Source organism: Fulmarus glacialis, unplaced genomic scaffold (genome assembly GCF_000690835.1).
Source record: "Fulmarus glacialis isolate BGI_N327 unplaced genomic scaffold, ASM69083v1 scaffold50853, whole genome shotgun sequence".
NCBI lineage: Eukaryota > Metazoa > Chordata > Aves > Procellariiformes > Procellariidae > Fulmarus > Fulmarus glacialis.
Window position 1 is genome coordinate 6,039 of NW_009203350.1, and position 5,979 is coordinate 12,017.

Consider the following 5,979-nt stretch of genomic DNA (forward strand, 5'->3'; position numbering starts at 1 on the left):
CCACGAGTTTTTCTCACTCTCACCCTCCCGATTCTCTCCCCGTCCCGCTGAGGCGGGGGGAGTGAGCGAGCGGCTGCGTGGTGTTTGGCTGCTTGCCAGGTTAAACCACGACAAGGAGGCTATCCTTTCAACCACACAGCTCCCTTTCTCTCCCCGCTTTCCCAAGGAGGCCTTTGGGGTGCTGCTCCTTCCCCCCATGGGTACTCTTTAACTCTTTCTTCTCTAGTGGCACAGGAAAGCAAGTCAACCACTAAGAGAAGACTCTGACATAGTCTTCTTGTCAGATGTCACGTTGTGCATCTACATAGCACCAGATGCATTTGGCACTCAGTCTCACAAGTTTGGCCTCTGTTATAATTAATGAATACTCTTTAGTATACCAAAGGAATTAAACCTTCTCATCCTATTCTCATTACTTCATACCGAGACAGAAAAGAGCCTCGTCCTAATGCTGTTTGTGAACCACATTTCAATTCCGTCACTCAGAGTAAATAGCACCTTGCTCTGTTTTCCCATTGTGGTGAGGCCTCTCCATGAAGCACTGTGCCGCTTGTTGCAATTAGCTGAATCTCCTGCTCTTCCAATTTGTCATTGCTAAGCTCTTAGCTTATACTCTGGGCTTTGGTTTTTTTTAGTAAAGAAAATGTACTGATAGTCACTCAGGTCCTTGTTGGAAAAATCTGACCACAGCCTTGCTTCCAGCCCCATCTCAGAAACAAGTTCTTGAACCCAAAAACATAGGATAAAGCAAAGATACAAAATTTGATACATTCTCTCACAGTGCTCCTTTTAAGCCTGAAAGTTCTGCCTAAATCAATTTTCCACACTGCCTTTTCTTTTGTCTTGCTTAATTCCAATTACATTGCCAAATGATTGTACTTGTTCCTTCACTTGTTGTCCTCAGCTTCCTAGGGTGATGTCTATTTTTCATATGACGTTCCATAAAACCTCCTTCAAATATTTCACTGGTATTCAGATTCACCGTATTTCCACAAGCAATTTTTACAAAAACAGATAAGCCCCTCTGTCCAACTTCAGTACAATTTCCATTCCAATTAAAAGAAATGTCAACCCATCAGCCCAACAAATGTAGTGTCTAGTACAACCCAAAAGGAAGAACAGTTAACTTGACAATGTAAATAGCTTTAAATGTAACAATTTGCACTGTTTTGCAAAACAAGAGATTTCACTGTAACTGCTTTTTTCAAATGTGGAATTATATTTAACAATTCCTATCTTATAATGACTATCTGAAATGTAGGATATAAATTAAACACAGGACTAAAAATCCATAAGAAACCATGTAATTCATCCTTCTTTTGTGAAAATAACTGAATGTTCTGGCTGTCCTGCTTTAGTTGAAAGTTTATTGAATCAAGCGTTGGCTACATTTGTCTCTAAGGTTACCGGGTTTTGTGGTACACGCTACACCACTTTATTTATTCAGCGAAAGCTCTGAATAGAGAAACATATTGCAATAAAACGTCTCTTTGCCTGTCTCCTAACAACACTCTTCTTTCTCACCTCTCTCCTAATGCTGCTGAAAACTTTCTCAAGAATGGATCCTACACATTATTTTATTTGTCAAATGTATATGCCAGGAAAAGGCTGACAGGTGCCGCTGCTGGAACAAACCAGCGCGCTTCTTCAGCCTTGTTCTGCTCTTTGTTAAGATTTTGGAAGGATCTGCCCATTCTATTAAAGCACCTCTTCCGCGATATTAACAGAGACAGAATATTCTGTCCATGCATATATTCCCTCTCCTTTTTTCACAGTGAAGCTAGAGCATTTACAGACACTACCAGAGCTGTAATTTCTGCCAGCTGGTCTCTCAGCTGGAGTGCGTCTGAGTCGATCACCAAGTGCCCTGCCCAAGCTCCCCACCCTCACCTTTGACTAACTGGAGAATAGCAAGACGACCATACTGCTTAGTCATTTTTAAAAAATATTTTTCTTATTCCTGATGTAACAATTTCATGTCTTTGCCTATCAATTGTGTTCCTGTTCCAGCGTGCTGGATCCAGAAGGGACTGTGGCGGACTAAACTCACAGACTACGATCTCCTCTGCAGAAAGCTGCAAAGGCTCTGCACTGGGTGGGGGACGGGACCACCTGCCTGTAGAGGGACCTGCTCCCCACCTGAGCCCTCTGGACATCAGCTGTATGTCAACATCTAAATTCTCTTAGAAGCATCCCCGACAGCTGTACTCTGAGCTCACTTAGGACACAAAATACACTTTAACAGAAAACATTTTTCTAATCACTTTCCTTAGGGAACTATTTCGTGAGTGTCTTCCTACCAATTATATTGCCTCTGCTGGTTTTATCAATCAGAGGGCGCTTTTTTTTTTCTTTTTTCTTTGATCATGAAATCTAAAAATGGGCTGTTAGCACTTTATGGGATATTTTAATTAAAAAGAATTGTACATATCATTTGTGTCCTCATGGGGTATAACCATTAGTAAATCAATTTTGTTGTTGTTGAGTTAGATTTATGTAAAGGACGGATATTGGATTTCTAAACTAATTATACAGGCAAGAAGTCTAGTCCCAAGTTTAATGGAAACTTTGGGCCACATACACTCAGGTGGTTTAATTTCCTTAATTCTATCCACATACCCAATTAACTTAATAGCACTATAATTTTCAGGCATCGGAAAACGGGCATTTATTTTACTTACCACTGCAAAATTTTGGTACCAGATTTGTAGGAAGCACGTTGTGTTACCCCCTGATGAGAGAATCACCAACACTTGTCATCCACCTACCTCCTTGAAGCCAAGCTCCTTCTCGACTTTCATGTATGAAATGCAACAGATAGATAGAAGTTTAACTAAATCCTTTTCTTTCTTTTCAAAGCTCCAGGGGCACCTTGGAAGTTGTGACTCTCCTTAGCCACGTCCCACGAGCTCCCCATTCTCTGAAGCACTCTGGAAATCGTTCAATGGAAAAAGAGGAGTGATCTTAACGGTACTGAAAGGTCTTTTGAAGAAGATGCACCAGTAATCAATACCGGTGAGGTTCTTCCTTTCTCAGAGGCAACCAACTTGACAGCAGGAGTTACTTGAAGTAAATATAAAATGCTAGGACCACTGCACCTTGCCTATGAGTTTTTAGGCTGTGCAAAAGAAACTGGTATTCAGTCTCTTTGGACCAGTCTTCCTCTTGCTTCCGTTTCTTCAGTAACATCTAACAAACCTGCAAGGAGGGATACTAGGTTACACCTTGTATCCTCTGCATTTTATTAAAGGAGCCAACACTCAACACTCCCAAGTTTCCATGGAGAATCTTTGGCTTCAGATCCAATACAAGCTCTTCTGTCTTAAAAGGTACAATTTCTCAACTAAATGAACCTAACTGACTCCATACTCAAAATAAATGCCAGAGCTGAGAGAACAGAGGCAATCATCTTCATTTTCAGACATGGGTAAATCTACATATGCCAAAAATATAGGAACAATGAGCAGTTGGTTATAGCAAATCATAGCAGACGTTGATCAAACCAGGTCATAAATAAATCTGTCCCCGCTGCAAAAAGATTGAAAAAATGAATTTAAAAATAATCAACATTTCTTTGTACTCAACAATCTGGAAAAAATATTCCAATTGACATGCAGTTAGTCCCGATTTTGTAATATAACTGAAATTTCAATATGACCTACAGGTTTCATAGATTTTGCAAGTTCTAATAGCAGAAAAAGGAGAGAGGAAATCAAGAAGGTAGAGATAAGCTCTAGCAAGCAGTAAATGGATATGCTGATTCCCCAGCTTTCCATAAATTAATAGGTCTAGTCTAATAAGTGTCATATTTTAAGGACAGCTGAACCAAACAGTGATTTTTCAGACCTAAAATGTCATCACAGTGCTTAGCAATGGATAAGGTACGAAAAATCTACGCTTTTCATGCCATTTCTGTGCAACGTGTACTAATTCTTGATCAATACTATAGATCACATAGACTAATTAATGAGTGATTGCCATCAGTTATGTATGTAGAATCTAATAGATAACACTATTCAGTTGTGCTGTAAGTGGAAGAAATATTTGAACAGGTTAGCAAGAGTAGAGATACCTCTTGCACCAAATTCTTTAGTGTAACTAGAATCAGAGGCTGCATCTGCAAATACTTTTGCAATATCTGAATTTAACTCATACATAAAAATTTCAATAAAACCAATTAATCTGGGTCTGATGCTCACCCTCATATACATATATAAAAATACCTCTATTTGTAGGACAGCGTGAGAAATATTAGAAACATTAAAAGAATACCACATTGCCACACAGATAACCCACATTTCAGATAACACACTTTTTAAACATACCAGTCCTGGCAAAAGCATTCTTACAGAAGCCATGCCCTCACGCCACCTTCATATTCAGGTAAATTGATCAAAATTGGAGGTGAGATGCTGGGGTAGAAAAAGCAGGGAATGGGGGCCTGAAACGGAGAGCTATGGGGAAAGGAGGAGACAGGGTGTGGATTCCACAGATCTGCGGTAACATTTCCTGAGCACATGCATCATCCTATTGCTGAGACGCAAGCCTTGTTTGTTTTCTTTTGCAGGTAACTAAAGGCTATATATGTGAAATGTAGTAAATATGAGCACATAGTGGCTGTCTCACAGAGAAACAGCCGGCGCATATTGAGAAGAATTAGCCTTTTCACGTAGCCTCCGCAAGCAGAGTCCATGCGGTACGCTCAATGTGTGCACACAGCTTGTGGTTTCTTTGTGTGCATTTGGCTCAAATTGGGGAAAAAAGTCTCACTGAATTCAACTGGATTAGGACCTCATTTACTGTGTTTGGTTAGGAAAAGCATCAGTATTGTCAGGTGAGCATTTATTAAGTAATGGTTGTAATTTATAAAATCACAATCTAGAAGTCCCAGCCAATAGAAGACTTTAAAATGTTGCTCGTTTATAGAAAACAGGATTTGCAAACCCTTGTTTGAACTCTCTTACTTTTTTTGTTGTTTTGTATGGTCTTATAGTAACGCACGTAGTAGCCTCCATACATATATACCGTACCTATACTATAAATATGTACTCCATATGTACTATAATACCACAAAGCAAAGCCATACTTTGCGGTGACACTGGGACCCAAACAAGATATCATTGCACATTAAAATTGTATTAAACTAATTGAAAAATGGTTAAACATTGCTACTAAAACAAGATAAATACTAAACATTAAAAGACAGAGACTTTCCAGTGTTCCATAAAACCACACCTTTCAGACAAATTAATTATTTGCATCATAAAAAAATGCTAACTGTGAAAGAAAATATTCCAGAAGAAAGTAATGAGTAAAAAGCTTCAGGTGATTTTTGATTACATTAAAAACAATTCTCATTCTTCATAAAATATGCAGAACTTTGCATCATAAATAGTATAGTTACCTTCAAAAAATTACTTTCTTTTTAATCTTGCAAGAAATGAAACCTTAATTGGGTAAGAAAGTATTTGGAATATATCCAGAAAGAAAAAAATGACAGCTATTCTCATGTAAGTGGCACAGCATCTGTCAAGAGTTTTCACATACCTTCAGGAAGATATCTCAAAATTAAGTCAACATTGTACTTAATTTCAGTGATCAGAGTTAATATTCTGCAAACCCAAACTGGCTGCCTTGTTTATTTCATAGTTTCAATTTCTATTGCTGTAATTCACCTTGGCAAATAAATGGATGTATGAGGGGCTCGCCCTCTGAATAAATAATAAAATTGAACCTGTCAGGAGCTTCCTTTGCCTTGAAAGAAAAACATTTCATTTCTTTGTAATGCTGTTGAAGCTAAATCCTGCTGCAAGACACTTAATGAGCAGCCCTGGAATAAAAACTAATGGCCTGTTCCAGCTACGTGGCCACCTTGATGAACATTAGAATTACATCTGAGACCAGATGGAAGAAAAGGAAGATGCACTATACAAAATATGTCTTCATTTGAGGAGTAAAGTACTATTCAGTGGCATTATA